The sequence below is a fragment of the Zootoca vivipara genome, chromosome 1 (assembly GCF_965207765.1).
Source record: "Zootoca vivipara chromosome 1, rZooViv2.hap1.1, whole genome shotgun sequence".
Classification (NCBI taxonomy): Eukaryota; Metazoa; Chordata; class Lepidosauria; order Squamata; family Lacertidae; genus Zootoca; species Zootoca vivipara.
Window position 1 is genome coordinate 60,557,682 of NC_142582.1, and position 25,307 is coordinate 60,582,988.

Below are 25,307 nucleotides of genomic sequence, written 5' to 3' on the forward strand. Positions count from 1 at the left end.
TTTTATTGATTTACTTGTTACATTTCTATATCCCCTTTCCCCTCCAAGAAACGCATGGCAGTGTACATGGTTCTCCTCCTCCACATTTTATCCTCACAAGAACCCTGTGAGGCAGCTTGGGTTGAGATATGGTGACCAGCCAAAGGTTACCCAGTGAGTTTCATGACCAAGTGGGGATTCAAACCTTGGTCTCCTAGGTCATAGTCCAACAATCTTACACATGCACATTGCAAAAGTGGCATGTTTAATTATAAATAATGAATCCACTTGCCTCAATATTTCGTCAAACCCCCTTTACCCCATTCTCTCTGTATAGGCTTTACTGCCATTAGTACTTCTACATACTTAGGGTGTTCCCTTAGTATGTAGAAGCAATTACAGTGGTACCTCGAGTTACAAATGCTTCAGGTTACAAACTCCACTAACCTGGAAGAGTTACCTCGAGTTGAGAACTTTGCCCTAGGATGAGAATGGAAATTGTGTGCAGCGACAGCAAGAGGCCCCATTAGCAAAAGCACGCCTCTAGTTAAGAACAGCTTCAGGTTAAGAACGGACCCCCCAAATGAATTACGTTCATAACTAGAGGTATCTTATTTTTGTGTGGCCAACTTTCACTTCCAAAAAGATAGGTAGTTAACCAGCTAAATTCTCTATTAGAGGCTGCCAGCCAGCAATGCTCTCTCCCCCCCCCCAGATACACCATTCCTCTTCCACCTTCCAGTTTTCCAACACCTCTAGCAACATTTCAATGGTCACTGAGGCTATGTCCACATGAGTGGCTTAAAACGCAGGGAAGTTGTTCTATCCATGCCTCCTCCTCCAGTTGTCTTTCAAGTTAGTTGCGCTTGCTCTACACAATAAACCTACAGGATACATAAAGATTGTGGCTAACATTATGCATACTGGAGTAGACAGTAATGTGTACAGAGCCTGAGCATGCTTAGTCCTCATTGGAAGGTTCTGCCCCTTAGGTTTTCTCCTTTTTTATTTTTGTACTTCTGCAACCCTTGGGGTCCCTCTAAGTATGATACCTGACTCTTTTTCCCCAGTGGTCCTGTTTGGCTCCAGTCCTGTTGGCACTCACCATTAGATGGAATCATGATGATGATGACTGAGGGGAGGAGATGAGTTCGAACAATTTAAAGCTTTAAAAATTTTAAGCAAGTGCTTCAAAGTTTGCCCAGAGGGCTATAGGATGCCATTGTAGGCTGATGTAATGTTCACTTGGTAATTTCTTGGCATTTTCGCTATGGAAGGTACTAGATGATTTGGTGCTAGATAAGTTCACAGTGGGTGGCGCTGTGGGTTAAATACCACTGAGCCTAGGGCTTGCTGATCAGAAGGTTGGCGGTTCGAATCCCCGCGACGGGGTGAGCTCCCATTGTTCGGTCCCTGCTCCTGCCAACCCATGGTAGCAGTTCGAAAGCACAAAGTGCAAGTAGATAAATAGGTACCGCTCCAGTGGGAAGGTAAACAGCGTTTTCGTGCGCTGCTCTGGTTCGCCAGAAGCGGCTTAGTCATGCTGGCCACATGACCCGGAAGCTGTACGCTGGCTCCCTCAGCCAGTAAAGTAAGATGAGCACTGCAATCCCGGAGTCGTCCGCAACTGGACCTAACGATCAGGGGTCCCTTTACCTTTTAAGTTCAACAAGAGAAGCGGGTATTATTCCACCATCTACACAACCAGAATCTCTTCAGGTTGAATAACGGATAAAGAAATGCTGAGATTCTCAATTTAATTACTTCAATTTATATTCTGCCTTTTCAACTGCTAGGTGTTCTTCCTCTGTTATTTTTTTACCAGACTAAGCAGTCTGGTAAAACTGTTTTGGAGATGGAGCATTGCTGGTATGGACCTATACTATAATTTTTTTTTAATAATTAGCAATGAAATATTTACAACAGTTTACATAGCCATGTGTAAGTGTAGCAATTTAACACTTGTTGCACCATTGTTTCAAAATTTGTGAAAAAGCTAAAACTTCAATGCACTAAAACGAACATTCACTTCCCACAATCCATTGCAACTTCTGCACTGGCCCACTGAATATAAAGTACTGGACCTGGAATCTCCCAAGCACTGTATATCTAAAGGCTTTCAATCTAAGGCACAACACAGAAAAACAGAAGGGGAAAACAAGCAACTCTTAACGTTACACGGCCGTTCATGTAATGACCAGCTAGAATGGAAATAGTTGCCCAAGCGGGGTGGGGGTGGGGGGAGAGAATGGCTGCTGGTCTCTCAGCCAACTGATGGAGTGGGCCTGATCTCATTTCTCCTTTTCCTCTGCTGTAGCTAGGTGAAATGGCAAATGGTAAATCTTGCAAACTTCCCATTGTTTTTAAGGGGCTTTGGTTAGAAGACTGTCTCAATAAATTATGCTCACCATCTTTCCTCTACTTCTCCCAAAATGAGAACATCCATTGCATGTATGTGCCTCTTTTTCCTTAAATGTTTTGAATGGTGTTCTTTTCATTGACAATATTGGAGTAATAGGCCATGGGCTGAGGACCATTACTGTGTCATGCAATTTTCACCATCTGGGTAGTACTTTATCTCTGTGAAATTATATAGCAAATAATCCCATTGACCTTAGGCTAAAGTTCTCCACAAGATTTCACATGGGGAGTGTTTCGTTTTGTTTTTGGTCAGGATGCATTTAAAGACATGAGCCCCAAACCAATTTTACACCCTGCCAGTTTGCGTTTGCTTCTACTGTGGTTGCTTCATTTGCAGCCAAGGGGCTCAAAAGGACTGGAACAGATCCTCAGTATAGTCAAATAATTATTAGGCATCACATATAAAATGCAAGCTATTTGGTGGAAAACTGGTATAGATTACACACACACGCACACACACACACTCCTTGAGCATATTCCAGCCAAAGTTAAAAATGGTGTGAGAATGTTAGTTTGTGTTGCCTTGTCAGTTCCCTATCTCTCTCACTCACTCTCTCCCATACACACAGAGGTTTCTCCGCTTCACACATTTCTATGGTGTGTAACCTAAATTCAGGGTGTGTGGGGAGGAAGCAGCTGTGATGGCATGTTGTCATTGCCTTTGCTAATAGAACATGATGCTTCCTATCTTTTCCCATCCGCAAATGGGGGAAGTGGTGCAGATAGGGCCCTGGGATTGGTTACAATCTAGAGAAATCACAAAGCAGATGGATATTGAGCAGATAAGCGTTAATCTGCCCTGGGAGAGGATTAATCAGGTGAAATATGGCTCTGTGTGTGTGCATGTGTGGTGGGTGGGGGAGGAGATGGTGGGCAGCTGGTTTGCCTGTCATCTCTTCAGCTCCTGATTTTGTAGTCCTTGTTTTTGTACTATGATGTGAAAGAAGAGAGTTTTAGTCATCTAATTTTCATTGACCATCAAACGCCTGGCAAGGGGGAACGTATCATACATTCTATACATACGGTATTCTTATTTATTCTGCTAGTACAATGTTTAAAGAAACTCTGTTCATATTCTACTTTCAGTGAACAAAATATTCTTCCCTCTTTTGCTTAAACAGCTTTGCTTTAGTTTACAAATCTGCATGTTTTGTTTGTCCAAACAAATGCAGCAGTTGCACTGTTCTTGTACTCAGTGCATCTAGCCCCCCCCCCATTTCTTACTGTTTGTTGGCATTAATTAATTAACATCTGTCACCAAATAACATTTCTCCAAACAGAGGGCCTACCACTTGCTTGATCTTCTTCTTGCTTTGAACATAGCTGAAGAAACCTTTAAAAATTATTTTTAACCTCTCTTGCAAGTCTGAGCTCATTCTGAGCTTTGGCCCACCTGACCTCCCCACAGATGTTGGGTATTCATGTATATGTCTCCTTCATGATTTCCCCTTTCTTCCATTTCTTATACATGCCCTTTTTAAATCTCAGCTTATCTGTAAAGTCCTTATGCAGCCACACTGGTTTCTTTAGATGCCTCCCACTTTTCTTTCTTGTTGGAATTGTCTGCCTTTGTGCCTTCAGTATTTCACCTTTAAGAAACTCCTACCCATCTTGGAGTGACTCCTTTCTCTTTGAGTATTTCTCACCAGGGGATCTCACACCCAGTAGTTCCTTAAGCTTTTTGAAATAAGCCTTCTTAAAGTCCAGAGTGCGTGCCTGACCACACTCAGCTTTCCTTTGCCTGTGTATAATGAAACTCAAGAGGACACCCAATGTTCCCAGAACTTCCACTTTGTCAATCAGTTCCCCCCTGTTAGTGAGGACCAGGTCCAAGATAAATGATTGCCTCGTTGTTTCTTCCACATTCCGGGAAATGAAATGGTGAGCAAGGCAATTCAGGAATTAGTTGGAACTTACCTTCTTGGCAGAGTTTGAGTTCCAACAGATATTGGGGTAACTGAAGTCTCCCATGACTACTATATCCCTCCTTTAAATGTTTGGTCATTTGCTCTAGGAAAGTATCATCCAAGTCTTTGGTTTGGCTTGGTGGTTTATAGCAGACACCCACAGTAAGTTCACTGTTGTTTCAAATGCCCACCCTAAATTGTGCCAGGCCTGAAATGGACTGAAGGTAGTCTAGACCTAGTTGCAGCATGGTACAGAATTAAGTTCTTCATATTCTTGTGTGCCGTTTCAGCTGGCAAAGCTAAACTTGGACTACTACTTAATGTTTGTTTGTTTGTTTATGTTATCAAAGCTACTAGCATGTTGAGTTACCACCACACTTGGTGGAGTGAATGGGTTAATAGGGTGAGTCACCCATTGTTCTTTTGTTAAAACTAAGCAGGTGGTTGTTTGTGGTTTAATTCATGATAATAAATTCTGATACATTTTTTTGTCACTTTCTGTAAGAGTGTTTAGTAGTGGTGAATATACTTTTCTTCTTGTCTGTAGCTTTTGAGTGTCCGAACTTGTTTTACAGGTTTCCTGTGGTCAAACAGTTTGCCATAGTTTGAAGTGGCACATGGACTTGGGAAAATAAATGCTTCTGAGACATCAGGTTATTAAAACTAAGGGGTCATGCTGGGAAAATAAATTGCCACCAGCATGTACTGAAGTAGAAATATTTGTTAAGTTGCCTGCAGCTATGGATGTATTTATTTATTTATTTATTTATTTATTTATTTATTTTTGCCCTTTTACAAATAATAAATACTTACATTTCCCTTTCACTGTGATCACTTTTTATTTTTATTGGTAATTCAGAAAATAATGCTTCTTCCAATCTAGTTTTGACCTCTTGCTCATGGAAGGAACCTTCTGCGTTTCTCTTCCTGTGTGAAGAGTGCTCTATGAATTATTTAATCTCAGCCAGCAATACAAAGAAATAATAAGGACAGAGGAAACAGGTACTTACATGAAGAAATGTTTAAAGTTACTAGGCTTACAATAAAGCCTTGAATGTTCACCACAGCTGCCTGTTTAATAGCTTCAGCCAAAGCTTGCTAACAAGAACAGATACTACACTAGATCAGCTCCAAAGTGCCTCCTTTCTGTCCTTTAATTGTTCTTCAGCCAGCTTAGTTCCAGAAAATGCCCTGTGTTATGCCTGTTAAAACTACCTTTAATAAAAGTAAATTACTTCCCTTATTCCCTCTATCAAAACTCAAGTAGTTGTGTTCCTCTCAGTTTGGAAGCAAAACAAAGCCAGTAAAAAACAAGAGCTTTCCATATATACGTAGGTACACAGAAGTGCTATAAGTATGTAAATTAGAATAATGCTTAAAACAACAAACTCAAAAACAGCCTGCCAAGGACCTATGAGCTTCCTGAACTAATGAAATGTTGTTGGCAGTTGAGGCTATGGAGATAAAGTTGCTTGCCCCATTGTCTAAAGATGGAACTTCCAGGTTCATGATGAACATCAAAGACAGGAACTAGCAGCCTGCTGCTACCTTTCGTAGGACAGGGAAACACATGCTGCTATTCAGTCACAAATATGTTAAGACCCTGGATTTCTCCATGTTTTCTACAAATGACTCTTACTTCAGCTCTGGAGAAGGGTAAAAAAGAGGGGTGTCTAGCAGAACAGTCTGGAAGATTGGGTGGGTCTGTTAATTATGTTTATGGATGAAAGCAGTGGAGGCACAAGCCTTGTTTGCATGACATAGCAAGCCGTATTATGGCTTAACAAATGTAAGGGAACCTGGAGAGGCATTTATAGATCCTTTGTTCCTCTGTTGTTGTTGTTGTTGCTTTTTGTGTGTGCTAAGCTAAGTCCATGTTTGGTTTAACATGCCATCCAAAATAGGGCTTGTGGCTAAGCTCCTTCCTCCCTAAACACAAGCTGTAATTATTCTGAAACCCCAGAGAGCTGCTGTTTGTCAGTGCAGACAATACTGAGCTGGACAGAACATTGCTCTGACTTTGTATAATGGTGTCACCCTTTTTCCTAATCATCCTAGAATTCTCAGCAACAGCTCAGGTGCTTTGGAAGTTTGCTGAGTTCAGGCACTTAGGCTTGGAGAGCTTCAGCCACAAGTCAGTTAAACTAGCAACTTATATAGAGCATGCAAGGAAATTGCCAAAGCCTTCATAGTTGACAGTCTTCTAAAGTCTTTTACAACACTTATTTAGGACTGTAATCTGAATGAACGCAAACATTCAAAAACTTATATGTAGCAATATTGAAGCAGAGCACAGAAAGTAAAAAAAAATAATGCCTTCCATCATTGACTCCCCATAGTCTGCCTGCCGGCACAAAATCTGTTGCACTATCAAACATGTTGCTCTAATTGCAAATGTGTGTGGGCAGAGCTTGATGCACAACTATTAAAAATGGGGAAAACATAAGCCCTATTGATTGAAATATGGTCCTACTTCAATCAGACACCTTCCAATATCCCGAAGTCCCTGAAATGACTATGTTAGATGAAATACATCGCTGAAGTTAATAATATGTGCCACAATACTAGATATTTTTCCCATTCACTAGGAGAACTGCTCAGTTAATAAACCATATGGGAAACAGCCCTACTAGAAAAGTTAACCAACAAATTGCAATTAACATGAGGACCTCTTCACCATTGTATGGCTCCCCTTTATGACATACACAGACCCAAAAGACACATAATTCCTCAACAGCATACAAATTGATATGTCTAATTTGACCCAACAACTCCCTCCCCCTCAACATATCAGCAAAACTGACTGCAATCAACCAAATGCAACCAAGCATGCCTTGAGCTCTCCAATCTCTCTCACCACCAACGAAAACTAATAAATGAATAGATGAAGAACCTATCCACGTGACGCTGACACAAAAACAGTGCACCTACACTACGCAAAAGAAGTAAGTCATTACCCCTCTTCTTTCTCCCACTTCTCTCTATCTGCCTCTTTCTCCCCCACAACCTCACAATGCCTATGATAGCAGTATCTTTTTGTTCCCTTCATTAAAAAACAAACATGAATCTAAACTAATGGCTCACGGTAGTGCTCCTAGATATACCTAAAAAAATACCTACCCCTTTAAAGGTAGTGATAACTTTCTATCTGACAATATCTAAGAACAGCTGAATTGTCTTAAAGAAAACCCTTCTACTTTGACACCTTCCTGCTCTGTTCAGCTGCTGTAATAATGTCAGAATGAAGTTAGTAGAAAGGGAACTGGAAACTTGACACAAGGACACTTGAGGTCTTTGGAGGTCTCCCCCCCCCCCAGGAGTGCTTGGTCAGAACTTTAAAAAGGCTTCCCTTAAAATGAGCTCTCTCCACCACTCTCTGTTTCTATGTTTCCCCCATCCCTTGATTTTTAAATGTAATTACTTCTGGTTTTCTGTCTTCTTACTGTTAGAAATGCCACATTGTTTAGTTATCAGCACGCTTACTCGGAGAAGTTTATTAAACATGATGTGGTGTTTCTGACATAGCGGTCTGAAAAGCAAAATGGATTTCATGGCTGGGTTCATAAAATGTGCCTCTTTGTATGGGTGGATTTAATTGGACAGTTTCTTATTTAGGAAAATTGCTCCCTGAAAGGCATAGTGTGGGTGGGCAGATGGTGTCAGTCAGAACAGAGGGAAAAGAAGATCCGGCTGAGTGACTATATGGGCTAAGCACAAAGCAAAAGGAAGACACTCTTCAAGCAAAGCAATTGCTTGCTCTTGCCTGTGTGCATGCATTCAGTGGACCTGTGACATGGTTTATGCTTTTAATTGTGGTACAATTCTGTATTTCTGATTTGGGGATAGTGGAATGTTTTCCTGGTTTTAGAGATTGCTTGTGTTGCTTCCCAGTGTAAGGATGGTAGCTCAGTGGTAGAGCATCTGACTTGCATGCAGAAGGTCCCAGTTCAATTCCCAGCATCGCCAAGCAGGGCTGGGACTGTCCCCTGTCTAAAACCCTGGAAAACTACTGATAGTTTAGAGCAGACCAGGTATCTTCAACCTTTTCAGTCTCAGTAGGAGTCCAGTCCAGCTCAGTGCAGGTGTGATTGGATGGTCTTGAATGTGCAGAAATTTATCATTACCCCTTGTGAGGGCAAAGGCATTGATAAGTTTTCTTTTACAAAAAAGCCATGGTAGGTTTCCCTTGCAGAGAAACTTGTTTGATTATACACCAGACAGAATTTTACTTTAGATATCAGTTTTACAAAAAAGTATATTCTTCTCTTGCTTGATGTCAGGGACTGGCTGGATGGGGAGTGGTGGTGGAAGCCACCTGACCAAGAGCACCCCAGGGGCAGCACAGAGGGAGAGGATTTAGATCCTGTTTCCTGGTGGTGGGAAACCAGTCACACCCCAGAGGACGGGAAGAGCTGGGAAGTACTGGAGGCTGGGAGCTTGGAGGATGATGAAGAGGAGGAAACAGGCAGGTGCCCCAGCACAGGCCAGAGAAAGGAATCAGACTTGTTAGATCCACCACAGAGCCACCCTGACAGCTTCTCTGCTAACAGCTTGCAAGCCCCCACCTCCACACCCCAAAACTCTCACCTAGATGCATGTCACCGAGCCAGGAAGCAACAGAGAGGGTCCCTTGGGGCTTGCTGAAGACAGGGAGGGACCTGACACAGAGGGATAGGGAGTGAAGAAGGAGTTACAAGCCAGTGTGGGCAACTGCTTCATCTCTAGACAGAAGCAACACTTAGAAGTGTCCATGTGTTATTTGATTTGCTTCCTTAATAAAGAAACTAACTGTAAGTTAGCCAGTGATTCGCTGTATTTCTCTGATCTGTGAATGACCTGTTCTCCTTGTCGGCTCCCTGACACTTGCAAAGTATTCCAAACATTTTACTTAAATGAGGAATGCTTTATCCTTCCAGTGTTTTGTTTCTTATTTTTATTGATTATTTTGAATATATGTAGAGAGGGCATGGGGGGAATGGAGTTGAAATGAAGTGATATCGGAAATGTGGCAATGTTGAGGGATAATATTTATCAAGAACAAAAATCATCATACAATTGTTTTAAGTTCATGTGCTGAATTGGTCTAACAAACATTTGTGCTAACCCTTTATAAAAAAGAATATAGCTTTCAGCATTCTGAAGTAAATATCAGGATCACTCAGAAATGCAAATTTCATGTAACTATAATACAGTTATTACCCTGGATGTGCATTAGCCTATGCTTTAATGGATTATTTTGGCAAAGAGAGACAGAGAAATGAGAAGTCATACTAGGAGAGAACAGCAAAGAAATGATGGCTGCAGTTTTATGCACATTAACCTGGAAATTGAGCAACCTGAAAATTAGCCCAACCCTGTTAGCCTATTTTATGTAACAATCTCTTTGGCAGCTAGTTGAGCCAAGCTGCTAAACAAGCCAATGTTTGACTCCAGGAGGAAAAGTTGGTTTCTCCAGAGCTGCTGCATAAGCTACTTATAAAAGCCCTAGGAAATGCTGCTGCTGAATATTTCCAAGAAAATACTAAGAGCCCAGGGATATTATTCAGTTGCATTTTTAAAGGGATGTATCCAGTATTAAATTGATGCATATGTCAACTTTAGACCACAAGTACAATGTTTAATTTAAGAACTTTTGACAATGTATGAACTACAGTGATTCCTTCTGCCCTTTGTTTCTGTTGGTGTTATTTTAAATACAATACAATTTCAGCAGTTGCTTTCACACCCACACTCCACTGCCTCAGACATGATTGGGCCATGGCCATTTACCTGTACAGTGGTACCTCAGCTTAAGAACTTAATTCGTTCCGGAGGTCCGTTCTTAACCTGAAACTGTTCTTAATCTGAGGCAGCACTTTAGCTAATGGGGCCTCCCACTGCCACCACACTGCCGCTGCACAATTTCTGTTCTCATCCTGAAGTAAAGTTCTTAACCCGAGGTACTATTTCTGGGTTAGCAGAGTCTGTAACCTGAAGCATTTGTAACCTGAAGCATCTGTAACCCGAGGTACCACTGTAGTTCCTATTCAATAGCCCTAGTGAATTTACTATTGAGCAAGCAAGGTTAGGAGGGAGGCAGATCTGTCTCCTTTAGGTATAATTCTTTTGCCCTGACATTTCTCACTGTCAGTCTCCCCATTGCATTTATTCATTCTTCCACCCTTTTCCTGTTCCCTCCATATTCATTTAAGTCTTTTATGCACCCCCGAACTTAAAAATGCCACCCACAGTCTACTTTAACAAATGTTTCACTCCACATCAACTGACAGTTTGTCTCATTGCTCAGGTTTCTGTATCTCTTCCTTCTGTATTCCAAAACAGCTGCCTACACTACCTTTTCTGTAGTGGGTGCCCATCACAGAAGCCTAAAAATATCTGGTCAGACAGTAAGTACAGCACCATCAGTGTTCCATGTTTTTGTTAACCATGGTAAGCATATTGCCATTCCCTGGTTCTTCCCAGCCTTGGAGAGCTCAGTTGTGCTCTCCCCAGCTCAAAGTCTGGGAGGAAGGCTAAGGGCTGCTGGGTCACTTCATTCCTGTGGTTCCAAGGGTATGTTGACCAAGAAGTGACCAAAGTGAGAAGCTCCCTCCCAACCTTCCTTTGGCTAGCTGGGGCAGCTTGAATCAGGGTACCCTAACTGCCAAGCAACTGCAAGTCTTTTCTGCGGGGAATGCTTGGACGTCACTACTGTACAGGGCCAGATTAGGTTGGGGGGGGCAAACTTTTTGGTTTGGCTAATAAGGCCAGTCATAGTTGATGTACAGTACTGTGATTTATGCTGAGATTATAAATTGGGAAAGGCCTCTCAAAGTCCAAAAACTTGCTGTCATCCAATAAAACTTAGGGTCAACAGAATAAGTAGTTTTTTATAAGGACAGATAAATGCAAAATGCATGCAGATCATAAGGGGAAACGTATATGATACAGGCAAGACACATGCAAAATGAACGAGATTGTTGGAGCTAACAATGTGCAATGCTTTGTTTGTAATTTCCAGGTATCACAAATGAATCACTAGTCTAACCTGCAATCACAATTTCTTATGTTCTTATGTTCTTCTGTGATGATAGTCATGATATTCTACTGAATGATCAGACAATACAACCCAGTTAGATACTTTTATTTATGTTCAATGGGGTGCCTAGTTCCTTTTTCAAAGCCTGTTGTGAATATTTTATACTGGGAATTTAGTTTTCAGTTCAAGGGTATCGACAAACTTGTTTGTCTCTGAGGGAAGTTTTTTTGGGAATTGAGCGCACTGGCAGAAGCTCCCAGAAACCTCAGGGAGAAGAAAGCTACACCATGCCATGAATAACAAATGGCTACTGCTTGCATGAGAAAAGTGCAAAATGATTTTGGCTAATTAAGTGTGAGAGCAAAACAATTCCTATTTCCATCCATTCTTTCCACATCAATAGTCTGTTTTCAATTTTCAACTGCAGGTTATCCCATAAAACAGCACCAGTGTGTCAGAAAGGAAGGAATTTAAATGATCTGAAAAGCTTGGCATATAAACTTCTGTCAGATAATATTTGTAGGAACTAGAAAATAATATAGACAGCTTGTCTTTGTTGGTCTCAGGGGTGGTCTTGTCACTGCTTCCCTGGGAAAGGGTATAGCTCCTTTAAGCATACAAGATTGCTGTGAGATGCCTTCTGAAGGAAACTAATCTGGATCCAGGTGATATAAATAATTACTTCCCCATGCCAGACCTACCTTATTTGGACAATGTGTTCACTTCATTCATTCCTAAATGACCTTGATAACTTAGATGAATTTTAGTCTTGTTTCTGCCCCAGTTTTTGAAACAGAAGCAACCTTGGCTACCCTAATGTCCACTAACAGGGGAAGTGTAATCCTCTTTATTGTCCAGAAGCTGGTTGATGGGAGATTGTAGTTCTACCCAATGGCCTCTGGCCTGTGGGATGTCACAACTTTCCAGCCTTTCTCCTTTGGTTTCTAACATCTGCATGAAACTGCTGTGAGGACATTCAGAGAGGTTGTCTGGAATTTCATCAATATGCAGATCAGCTCTATCTCCATTTTCCATCTTCTGATCCTAGAGAGGCAGGGAGATAATAATCTCTTGTCACTTCAGAAGCAGATCAGGGCAAGCTAGCTGAAAATGAAAGATGGATGTAGTTGGCGATGGGTTCAGCTGATCTGTAAGTGGGTTTCTACCCTGTTCTGAAACACTGCTCCTGGATCCAGGGCTCTCCCTTAAGATTTTTCAGGTGACAGCACCTTCACATCAGGCTGGTTTTCTAGTCATTCATGCTCAGTTAAATCTGGATTGCTATGATGCTTTCTTACTGGCTATGGTGCTTTCTATATCTCAGAAATGACAATTGGTCCAGAATTCAGCTGCCAAAGCTTTGACTGGAGCTGAACAATTGGAGTATTTGATGTTCAACCATCTACACATGCTACCCATTTGTTTTCGGTCTCAGTTTAAGGTACTGGAGTGGACCTTTAAGGTTCTTAATGGTCTAGGATTGGGTATATCAATAACCACTTTGTCCTATATAAACCTGCCTAAGCTTTAAGCAGAACTTACTTTCCTGTTCCATCACTACTGGATGGGTCCAAGAAACAGAACTATTTTAGGTGATGGTGCCAAAACTTTGGGATGGCCACCTTGGGAAAACCAGTCAGATTCCTTCTCTTCCTGTGTTTAGAAGGATTGCAAAGATGTACCATAGTTGTTCAAACAAGCATTGAATGTATAATACACTATTTTTTAAAAACAACAACAACAAACATCCTGATTTAAAATGTCTGCTATCCACCGGCACTGTTACTTTGTTCTAATTGTAGATGTTTTCACCTTTCTTATTTATAAAGTGCTTTATTGATTTTTGTTTTTGTAAGCAGTATTGGATGTAATTTATTGCAAAAAAACAAAAACAACAATTATTCTTACATGGAAAGGCTTGGAAGAGGAATTAACTTAAGAATTAATGTTTATATTGATTCAGTTGTTCTGTACATAGACCACACATTTTAAAAATGGTACCTGTGTTTGTAAGTATAGAATGGAGAATAAGGGGTCATATATAATGTGTGGGTTTCCTGTCAGAATTCTGCAAGTGTGGGCTGCCCTGAGGCAAAGAGTCTTGGACTTTACAAGAGTGTTGATGGTCCCTAATATTCTGGTGATGTGTTTCTATGGGAACTAAATGCTAGACAACTGCTTTTTATCAAGACTTATCAGGACTATTCTGGAACATTCTGAATAGGGAGAATTGATCACTCACCACTCCTTAGCTAAGGATAATGCAATTTATTAATTCGTTTAATCAATTTATATCTCACCCTTCCTCCCAAAAGAGCCCAGGGCAACAAACACATTTAGTCATATTCTTACTATTTTTAAAAAGCATTATAAAAACAGTTAAAAACATTCTCTCAGCCAGTGATTTCAGAGTTGCCAGAAACTGTACATTTCAGCTATCGAATGCCAGGAAAAATGGGAATGTTTTAACATTTCTCCTGACACACATCACCAGGAATGTCAATCCAGTTGTGTGTGAAGGAAACAAATGGGGGGTGTTAGTATTGAATGCAGACAAATTTTTACAATTGCATTCAGGTGGGTCTGGTGGTGTAAAGAAATCTCTTGAAGCTCAGGAGGAAGATGTTTGTGTTGGTGGGGCAAGGGTTCATGGTGAGAGTTATTTGAAAACTTACAATATCAGGTTAAAAAAAGCAAGCAAACAAGGGCAGGACATGTTTGATTTTGTCTGTGTGTGTGTGTGTCTGTGTGTGTGTGTGTGTGTGTGTGTGTGTTGTGATAAATGTAGTGTTGTAAAGTTCATTAGTGGGTCGTAAATCCTTAGATCCACGCAGCCAACCTGCAATGGCTGCCCAGTACGCTCCCCAGCTCGCTCTGCAAAGCTTCTTCTTGTTCGGACCCAGCAGAGTTACAGTGCAGCTGGAACGATGGCAGTCTGTGTCTTCAATAAAACAGACTCAACTCCGTTGCTTCTAATCTAACTCAACTTTATTACAGAAGCATAAAAGAAACAGCAAAACCAACAGAAGCTAGCTGCATGTTTGCAGCTCTTATCTCTAGCTCTCCCTCCTACACACTCTTCTCCGGCAGAAACTCATACTCGGACTTTCAGACTCAAAACTAAAACTGAACTCTGAACAAAGGAAATTGCACGTATCACTTGTGGGCAGACACCCAGAGAATCAGAACACCTCCAGAGTGTTTTAACTCTATGTTCACCAGAATCCCAACAATGTGTGTGTCTAATAGCCACTTCATGTAGCAAGAAAGTTCTGCTGTTGCTACATATGTATCCAAATAGGTTTGCAAATGTCCCTTAGAGCAGTAGCATGTGATGATGTTCCCTCCCTCCCAGGAACCTTTTACAGAATGGGGAGCCAGCTTTTTTTTCATACAGTGTCCCTGGGAGGAATGGCATGTATCACTTGCTGTCTCTCCAAGGGACTTTCATGCCTCTATCTGAAATTAGCAAGTGACAGTCAAAGAGGCAGCCAGGCTTTTCAGCTGCTTGGAGTGGCTATCTCCTGCTAAAACAAGAACAAAAAACAAAAACTTGGAAAATCCTTAAACCACTGGTCCCGTTAGCTAGGGATGATGGGAATTGTAGTCCAAAAACAGCTGAAGACCAAAGGTTGGGAAACCCTTGTTTAAACTATTGGTATCACTTACCTGTGCCTCTCTGTGAAGAGATTTACCTTCACGCAATGTCATAGTTCTACATCTGGAGCATCTCAGAGGGCACAGTCTAATAGTTGTGGTTTAGATGCCAATAGTTTAGATACACTCCACATGACATCTGCTGAAGTTACATTTTAAAGAGGTCTCAGCTTCTCAGTTACTAGCAATCTGTACCAGTAGTTAAGGATTACTTTATTCTATCATATACTATAGATCAGGCACCCCCAAACTCACTCCTCCACCTGTTTTGGAACTACAATCCCCATCATCCCTGGCCACTGGTCCTGTTAGCTAGGGATGATGGGAGTTGTAGTCCCAAAATAGCTGGAGGGCCGAGTTTGGGGATGCCTGCTATAGATTTTCAGTGGGATTGGATGAGAAGGTAAATAATTTGATCCTGATAATTGAATTAATTTACCCCTTGACCAGAACAGATGCCAGCTACTTCCATCTCTTACCTTTGTATCTCAGCTTAGCGCACAGTTTGTTGCAAGAGTTGTGAAAACAAACCATTGATTTGTGGGTCTTTCATGTTAGAATGTTTGTTCAACCTGCTGGATCAATAAGCAGAGGTCACAAGGACTCAGTAAATATAATTCTTTATCCTGCTGCAAAAGAAATATTTTAAGCCATAAAGAAACCTCATTACTATGTGTATTGCACTGTGGAGGAAAGAAGACATACGTGCCCCTGGGAAGTGACCGTAGCCGGCCCTTGTTGGCCAGATATTAAATGTTAGGTAATGCAGAACATTAATGCCTCTATTCCTTCACTCTGCCAAAGCAACTACTCTATTCCAAACTTAAAAATGGAAAGCATTATGCTGGTGGTCAACAAAATAGGTTTAAAGACTGTCTCAAGGCAAATCTTTAAAAATGTAGCATAAACACTGACAACTGGGCACTGGCCTGCGAGCGCTCCAGTTGGAGAACACACCAAAGGTGTCATGGGCTTTGAAGACACTCGAACTCAGGACGCAAGGGAGAAATGTGCTAAGAGGAAGGCATGCTTGGCAAATCCACACCGTGATCAACTCCCACCCGGAAGGACGTGTGGATCTAGAATTGGCATCCACAGTCACTTACGGACTCATTTTTAAAACCGTGTTTATGGAAGACAATCTTACTCGGCTACAAGTGATTGCCAAAGAAGAAGAAGAATGTCTGCTCCAGGTTTATTACCCTTTCTAACTTGATATTTCCCTACCCTTATCTATATATTGAGTATCAGTATATATTGAAACATGCTTAAGCATATTAAAATCAACATGTTATAACCAACTGAGCTTTATACAGAGTAGACCCATTGAGATTAATGTACTCAAATTAGTCAGAGCCAAAGCTGTGTAGGGTTTTAAAGGTAAACACCAACTAACGTTAGTATGACTAACGTTTGATTCAACCTACTACATTGGATTGTGACCTCAGTGTTATTTTCCTATTGCTCAAATATCAGCTCACAGATTTTCTTCCTAAATACATAGGCACTTGAGATGCTTTATGCATTTGTCGTTGTTTAGTCGTTTAGTCGTGTCCGACTCTTCGTGACCCCATGGACCATAGCACGCCAGGCTTTATGTATTACATACAGAATATTTGTTCTCCCTATGCACATGCAGTATGTGTTGTACATTTTTACACACACACACACCCATACACCAATACACAAATGTGTAATAAAAACTGGGTAAGTCCTGTATAATAAAAAACACGACTAGAAAACATACACAATATAAATCATGGTTACAGGTAGGTAGCCGTGTTGGTCTGGATCAAAGTAAAATAAAAAAATTCCTTCAGTAGCACCTTAAAGACCAACTAAGTTTTTATTTTGGTATGAGCTTTCGTGTGCATGCACACTTCTTCAGATACAGTGAAATGGAAGTTTCCAGGCACTTATGTAGAGAAGGGGTGGGGAGGGGTGGGGATGGGGATGGGGAGGGGGGATCACTCAGAAGGGTGGTGGAAATGGGTGATTGACTGACTGATAGCTGTTGATGACCGCAAACGACTGCAAATGGTTTTGCATGAAAAAGCAAGGGTTGAGATGGCTGAAGATCGCTTATCATGTATAATGTGATAAGAACCCGATATCTCTGTTCAAACCAGGTCCCTCCATGGTTTTGAGCTTGGTGATAAGTTGCAATTCAGCAACTTCTCTTTCCAGTCTATTTCTGAAATTCTTTTGTAGTAAGACAGCTACTTTGAGATCTTGTATAGAATGTCCTGGGAGATTGAAGTGTTCTCCTACTGGTTTTTCTGTCTTCTGGTTCCTGATGTCAGGAAATCATAAATGCCTTCTATGCTGTCTTCAATAATATGTAGCTGAGAATTACATGTAGAAGTTAAAAATGCAAACTTCATAAAACAAGAAAATAAAATAGTAAAAAAATGAGGCACTTTCATTATATTCCAGTCACTAGCAATTAGCATCTCACTGATGAAGTGTAAATTATATCATGCCACCTTTCTACCTTCTTTGTTTATCTGAACTCTTGCTGTTATTTCGTATGTTCTCCCACTCTAGAAAGCCCATCAAAATAATGTATATATTTTACATTATGCCAGGCCTCCTAAAATGAGTGCTTTCAGAAGAAATCAATACTGTTTGGCTATAGTTCATCAGTAGTGGTTTCATTTGTTCAGTTGATTCAGCAGAAACAGCCCTGTCTGTTTCTGACTTGTTTGCTGGAAAAGAGAAGTAGCAACTGAGTTAACAAGAAATTTAAAGGGCTGGACAGATAAGAAACCATATTTCCTGTACATGTATATTGGTGAAGGTGGCACAGAGGGGATCCTGATAAAAGTTCTTGAAAGTCATTTAGCTGTGGGTCATTTATGAACTCCAGCTATGGAGATATCTTCTAGCATTTGGGAAAGGACCCAAAACTCCCTGATCCCAATCAGTACACTTATGCATATGAAATAGGGCTCTTGCAGTGTATCTTCCAAAATCTTCTTCAACTTCCAAGCAGCTCTGTTAGTACCAATGCATATCATCTTTACCTTTATGGAGGTGGATTCAACACCAGCTGGAACCCAATTTGGTACAACCCAAATGGCATTTGTAATTATTTTTAGAATTAGCACAGAAAGTCTGCATATGTGGGAGGGTTGCAAAGTCCATTCTGTAGGTAGCATGAAAGGCAAGGTCTAGTATGTCCTCAGGGTACCCCCTAAGACACGCACCCCCAAACCCAGCCCTCCAGATGTTTTGGGACTACAACTCCCATGATCCCTAGCTAACAGGACCAGTGGTCTGGGATGATGGGAAGTCACTGTGCGTGCCCACTATGTACTGTTGAATCCATTCCAGAACCTTGTAATGGATGGCATCGAAGGAATTCATTGCTGACTCCACCCAAACTTTTCTGAATAGAACCAAGTGGCTTCCTACATCTCTATGCTTACTGCCTTCAAGGCGGATATTGATTCCCTCACTCTCTTTATGACTCACAGCTCCTTCTGATTGCTCACTACTGCAATGTGGCTCTCTTATTTTTATTCTGTCTTCTGGGGTGGGCCTCCTTTACCCTTTTCTGCTTCAGCTGATGGAAGCAGTTCTCTCTCTGCAAAAGTATTTTGGAGCGCATATATTATTTTGCATTAAATCCCCAAAGGCTGAAGAAGGTTGCACTGAAGCCTTAAAAGCATCCCCTGAGAGCAACCATTGAGTACAACTACCTTTTCATTCTTGTTTCTGCAGCCATGAGGGATATAAACTTTACAAAGTGTAAGTGACAATTGATATTCTCATATTTTTTCTAAGTCTCTCAAAACATGCTGTGCCCCTTCTGATTCCCATTTTGAAAATCTATGACCACAAGCAGTATTTGTTCTTGGCAAGCAATGTTATTCAAGAGTTTGTGCCAAAGATGAAAGTAATTGTATTTACTATTTATATAACAAGTGACAGTTTGTAAATCTCGGATTTTCTTAAAAATATGAAAACATTAAAGGAGTTGAGAAAGAATACATCAACATCAGACAGAGTGCTCTTTATTTCCTATTGTGAGACTTAAGCAGGAACTGAGCCCCAAGTCTTTCCCCACCTTTCCCACCCTCTTTTCAAACATACGGAGATATAAAATCTTTTTTTGCAGGGCTGTAGGGCATGTTGTAAAGTGCAGTGCCAGTGCCAGTGAGACCCAAACCACCCACCATCTTAATTTGTTAAATTTAGGTACCCAAATATGTGTCTTTGGGGGTTGTATTCACAGTAGTGCTAAAGAGAAAGTTACACCAGTGCAAGGATTTCTCCTTGTCTGGTGGAATGCTCTCCTCCAACCATCTAGAGCAGATATGGGAATAGTGCAGGAAATCCTTGAACTATCACAACTACCGGTATTTACTTGAATACCACCCTATACACTACCATATGCAAATCTGTGAATAGCCTTTTGCCTGAGTCTTTTAAATACCTAGCAACACTCCTGGACTGAAGGGTCCAACAATTAAGTCCCCCTTAATAAAACTGGAATGCATAACCCTTCAGTGAGGTGTGAGTGCAAGGAACTGTGTACAGTTGTTCTTGTAGTGTATGTTAGTTTTCCCAGCCTACACTCTCTGTAAAGTTTTCCCCAAGTTGATTGCTGTTCTGTTCATTTGTTTGTTTTGGCACCATTTTCCCCTGCCCATTAGCAATGTTTGCACAGCTTGAGAGGCTAGATCAGGGGTCCCCAAACTTACCCGGCTTTGGGCTGGTTCCTCCAGCGCTGATCGCACTCCCATACGCACGCGCACTTGCTTTTACTGGCATGGCACGGAGCTGGAAATGGCTTCTGCGCATGTGCAGACATCATTTCCGGTGCACTTCCGGGGAAGTGCGGCACCAGAAATAGCTTGTGCACGTATGTATGGGAGCGCATCCCCCCGCCCTCCGGTCTGCGCATGTGCACAATATATTTCTGGTGCCGTGCCGACCCGGAGATGGGCAACCGCACTGCGGTGTGCCGATAAGTGTGGGAGGCGGGGGTTGTCGGGGGCTGCACAATTGGCTTGCGCGGGCTGCATCCGGCCCCCGGGCCTTAGTTTGGGGACCCCTGGGCTATTCAATTGTACCCACCCACAACACAGGGTTCGGTTGCCAGGTCACACTGCAACATGTGCCCTCTTTGAGGGAGGACACAATTTGCTTCTGGAAACTCCACTGTAACAACAGTCTGCCTACAGCAAACATGATTGCTGTGTAAAACATGGAGTGGAACCACTTCAGATTTTTATGCTGGGTGGGGGTGGAACATCCCATTCCAGACAGGCTGCCTTTGAATCAGCAAGACCCATTACTAATGTGCATGCTTTTCTATACTTCCTCCATGTTCCCAAATGCAAAGTTTTCCCTTGAATTTCCTTCACTCTTTTGGTGTGCTTATCCATGTTTGGTTTACAGCACAGATGCTGCAAATTATTGCAAAGAGGGTTGTAGATTTCCACCCGGCTAATTAAAGGTTTGTTATTTTATTTCAGCCATCTCAGAAGTAAATGACTCCACTGTAGCTTAGGAGGGCATGTTGCTAATTTAGGCTGCCACTGGTACCTCCCTGCTTCTCCTGGGTAGTTAGTGTTGACATAGCAACAGCTTATACTGGCTTGTACATGTATCCATATGCAGACACATCTGAGTGATGGAGATGTGGTGAAAGAAATTCAGCAAGATGTTAGAGGTGCTGAAAAATCCCTGAATTTCTATGCTCCTTGCCGATAACAAGGCTTAAACTTCTAATTAATGGAATGGTCATTCTAGTGATTGATACTGAGAAATGTCTAGGCTGATTCTTAGAGAATTGCAGCATTATACAAAGTGCTATAAACAACATGGGGAGAACCTTTGAAAGTGATTAGTGATTCTTATGATGCTCAGCAGTAAACCCACAAGAAATGCCTTGATGATGGCCTGAAAGTGAGGCGTGTTTGAAGAATACCAGGCAACCATCTTCCAGGGTTTCATTCACCAAATTAGACTTAGCTAATTTGAGATATGTTATACACAGGTAGATCTCAACCAAGTCAGTGACTATGACTAGCATCAAGGACTATGTCACCCCACATGAACTGACCTGGACTCTGTGATTGTCATCTGAGGCCCTTCTCTGTGTGCTCCCTCCATGGAGGGCGGGAACATGAAAATGGGTGATTTCAGTGGTGGCTTCCTGCTTGTGGAATGCTTTCCTAGGGAGGCTCAACTGACATTATCTTTGTCTAGTTTTAGGCACCATGTAAAAACTCCTTTTTACCTGGGCTTTTGGCCCTTAACTTGAAGGGCTTTAAGGTATTTATGGCCTCTTTCAGGTAAGTTATACCTGTCTTTTATTTGTAGAGATCAGGGCCGTCTTAAGCACATCCAGCACCGTGGTGCAAAGGTCCCTCTGGCGCCCCTCCCTTTCCCAAAATTTAGAACTTGGGAGCTGCCGGGTCAGTCAGGTAAAGGTGCATGGAGCTGGGCGCACCACAGTTCCCCGGGCAAGGAAGGCCGGCTAAGCAGCCGGACAACCGCGAGAGGCCTGAAGCTGCAAATGAGCTCCATTTGGCCTAGGAGAGACTGGGCGAGCAGCAGAAGCAGGAGGAGGACGGAGGGCGCCGTTGGGGCTGCCTGACTACAGCCCGCTGCCGATGCTCTCGCTGCTGCTCAGCGGCCCGAGGAGCAGGAGATGGTTGCCCCGCCCCGCCTGTGCCCCGGGAGTGGTGGGGCGGCAGGTACCGGTGACGTGGAAGAGACCCCTCGTGAGCCACTCCCGCCATCACCGCTCCCGCCGTTCCCTCAGGCGACAGCGGCTCAGTGGGCAGTGGCTGAGGGGATTCCCACGGCCAAGGGAGAGGTGGCAGTGGAGGAGGAGCCATGGGGCTTAGTGGCTCGTTGTGCCCCGCCAACGCTGGGGCGCCCCTGATAGACGCCTCTGGTAGAGATACTTTTTAAAGGGTACAGTTGTTTCTGTTTTAGTATTTCTGTTGCATCTTTATGCCACTTTAAGTCGTTTCCATGAGTAAAACGACCAATAATTATGAAAATTAATGCTGTACCGTGGGAGCTGGAGATGGCTAGATCTAGAGCAGAAGTTAAGTGAGCTGGGCATAAGGAGCTTAGTAGACAACTATTAACCCAGCAAAGGTACAGAGGGGACTGAGATATGTATAGCCTTATGCCTACTTCCTCTACATCCTGGATATCTGTTGACTCAGTGTGTGCAGCTGATCATTGATGGAGCTCCAGTTTTTTAATGCACAACTAACACGCATAACATGCTAAAATTACTTCATCTGAATTCAGTTTGGAAGTGATAGCATTGAAATTCTTGATTATCATACCGGTAATTAGGGAGGGAGAAGGAATCTGCTTTATACATAGAATTTGGCAGTTCCAATCTGACTGAGCTTTGCTCTCATCAGACCACCTCTTGTAGCAAGCACTCGCTTAAGTCTGAACCACTTGCTCATTGTCAGATTTTTATGTAAAATTGATAGCAAAAATATGTATATTATACATATAAAAGAGTCAAACTCTGTGCTGTACTATATTTATAGTATGCTTTGATAAATACATTAATATGTGCATATTTTTACACAGTTATATGCATTGTTGTATGTATCTATTTATAGGAAACCCAGATTGTATATGTATATTATGATGCATATAATCATGGAACACTTATTTGTATTTTAGCAGAAGTGGGGATGGAGGATTTTGCTTATTGTTAAAATTAAGTAGGAAGACAGCAATTGGGGGTGGGGGAGTGCAAATAAGCCTGATGTAGAGAAAAGAAATGTGTACTTCCAAACAGACGCATGTCAGATCCAGGCTTGATATCTGCATTCAGCACCCTCTGGCAAATGCCTGAGCCCAGGAGCCACAATAGGGCCCAGCACCAATGAAAAGGAGGCCAGACGGGAGCATTTCAAAACAATACCTTGCCACCTGGTGGTGAGAGGCATAACAGGCAACTGTAGCAATTGAATAAGTTGTCATTTTAATGCAGGGTGGCGCTGTGGGTTAAACCACAGAGCCTAGGGCTTGCCGATCAGAAGGTTGGCAGTTCGAATCCCCGCAATGGGGTGAGCTCCCATTGCTCGGTGCCAGCTCCTGCCAACCTAGCAGTTCAGCAAGGGCTGCTGAAGCTAGATTAGAATTCCACCTATTTATGCTGGGACGCGGGTGGCGCTGTGGGTTAAACCACAGAGCCTAGGGCTTGCTGATCAGAAGGTCGGTGGTTCGAATCCCCGTGACGGGGTGAGCTCCTGTTGCTCGGTCCCAGCTCCTGCCAACCCAGCAGATTGAAAGCACGTCAAAGTGCAAGTAGATAAATAGGTACAGTACTGCTACAGCGGGAAGGTATATGGCGTTTCCATGTGCTGCTCTGGTTCGCCAGAAGCAGCTTTGTCATGCTGGCCACATGACCTGGAAGCTGTAGGCCGGCTCCCTCGGCCAATAATGCAAGATGAGCGCTGCAACCCCAGAGTCAGTCACGACTGGACCTAATGGTCAGGGGTCCCTTTACTTTTACCTTTTAATGTCCACGGCATAGCAGGGCAATACTACAGTGGTACCTCGGGTTACAAACACCTCGGGTTACATACTCTGCCAACCCAGAAGTAGTACCTCAGGTTAAGAACTTTACCCCAGGATGGGAACAGAAATCATGCGACAGCGGCGTGGTGGCAGCGGGAGGCACCATTAGCTAACGTGGTACCTCAGGTTAAGAACGGTTTCAGGTTAAGAACGGACCTCCAGAACGAATTAAGTTCGTAACCAGAGGTACCACTGTATCTTGAAGAGATGATGAAACTAAAATAGCAGCTTGCATGCTCAGTCAGTGCATGTGCCTGAGACACCTCTCTGTGCTGGGCAGCCTAATGCAGGAAGCCTGGTTATTTTATTTTATTTAAAAAACAACAACCCATCTAACCAATATCCCTGGTATAGGAAGGCAATTCTACTTCAGGGTCATTGGATTAAAATGGCAGCTCTCTCACTTGCCGTTGCTATGGAACTTGTTTCTCAGCTTCTTCACCGCCACTGCTGCCTGCCACACCACATCATCACCTAATTATTTGGGGGCAGGGGCCACATATATGGGTGAGGATAATACCAAGGGCACTTGGCCCAAGGCCCTCAAATGTGGAGCCAGCCCTGGACAGTTCAGTTGACTGTCCTGAGAGGGTCTTAGATATTTCCCCGAGAGGTAAAAATGGGTTGCAAACAAGGTGCTTGGAATTCCTCCAAGTGGTTGCAAGTAAGGAAGGAAACTGTACAAGTCCCTAGAAGAGCTATATCAGGCACCCCCAAACTTTAGCCCTCCAGATGTTTTGGACTACAATTCCCATCTTCCCCGACCACTGGTCCTGTTAGCTAGGGCTCATGGGAGTTGTAGGCCAAAACATTTGGAGGGCCGCAGTTTGGGGATGCCTGAGCTATATTGTGTGCTATAGAGTCTCAGTTGGTGTAACCTGAGGAACCTAATGGTGACTGTTGGGAAATAACTGGTGAACACCAGTTAAGCCTTAAGTCCCACATGTGTGGGAAACTACAGAAGAAAAAATGGCCAACTACCAGAATTAAAAAAGCACAGTGCTTGACACACTCTCTAATCAAACGAAACCCCAGCAGAGTTTAAAACAGAAATATGTGCAATGCTTGCAAATCAGTATTATGCCCTCACAATTGTGCTCCCCTGCCTCAACTGCTCCTCAGAGTGAATAGGCTCCAACCTTAAGTAAATTTAAATGCTTTACTTACAGTAATCAGAGATCTCCTTAATCTCAGAGGTTTCAGTAATCCTTCAATGCCACAGCAGAAGCAACACAGCTAAGGTATTCTTGGTTACAAAATACAGAAGTTGTAGTCTCAAACACGCGGTCTGAGTCCGGAGCCTCAGACATCTGCTCAGTTACATGGGTCAAAGATAAAGAGAGAGGAACAGGAAAAGAAAACTTTATTTTCACTCTCTGTTGGGGATGAGGAGTCATGACCAATGAGAACCTTCTCTAGCAATTCAGAACTCTGTGATCCTTAACCCCTTACTGACAATTGTGCACAGTTAAGTTTGGCTGCATAAACTTCCCACAGTGACCTTCCTTTCACTTTCTACATACAGTAATTGTTGTTGTTGCTTCTATTTCCCAGGTGCTTGTCTAGTAGGGTTGCCATATTTCAAAAAGTAAAATTACTGTTGAGCTTTTTTTAAGGAAGAACCCAAAATTGTTAAACATTGGAGCTGTTTCTGCTGTTTCCCTACTGATGCCGTTTTTACACCCGAAAACCAGGACATGTCAGGAATTTTCCTGACATATGACAAGCTTATTGTCTAGTACTTG

General features: G+C 42.5%; 1 protein-coding gene and 1 long non-coding RNA gene across 2 annotated transcripts in view; one reads left to right on the plus strand and one right to left on the minus strand.

Moving 5' to 3' along the window:
- The window catches only part of BRSK2 (BR serine/threonine kinase 2), a 377,628-nt gene that overhangs the window by 101,469 nt on the left and 250,852 nt on the right, over positions 1 to 25,307 (plus strand). The window lies entirely within an intron of this gene.
- LOC148687598 (uncharacterized) lies at positions 8,471 to 24,881 on the minus strand. The gene is made up of 3 exons (XR_015948961.1): positions 24,730 to 24,881; positions 15,462 to 15,557; positions 8,471 to 12,369 (listed from the first exon to the last, which is right to left on the minus strand). It is a non-coding gene; the product is annotated as an uncharacterized LOC148687598 (long non-coding RNA).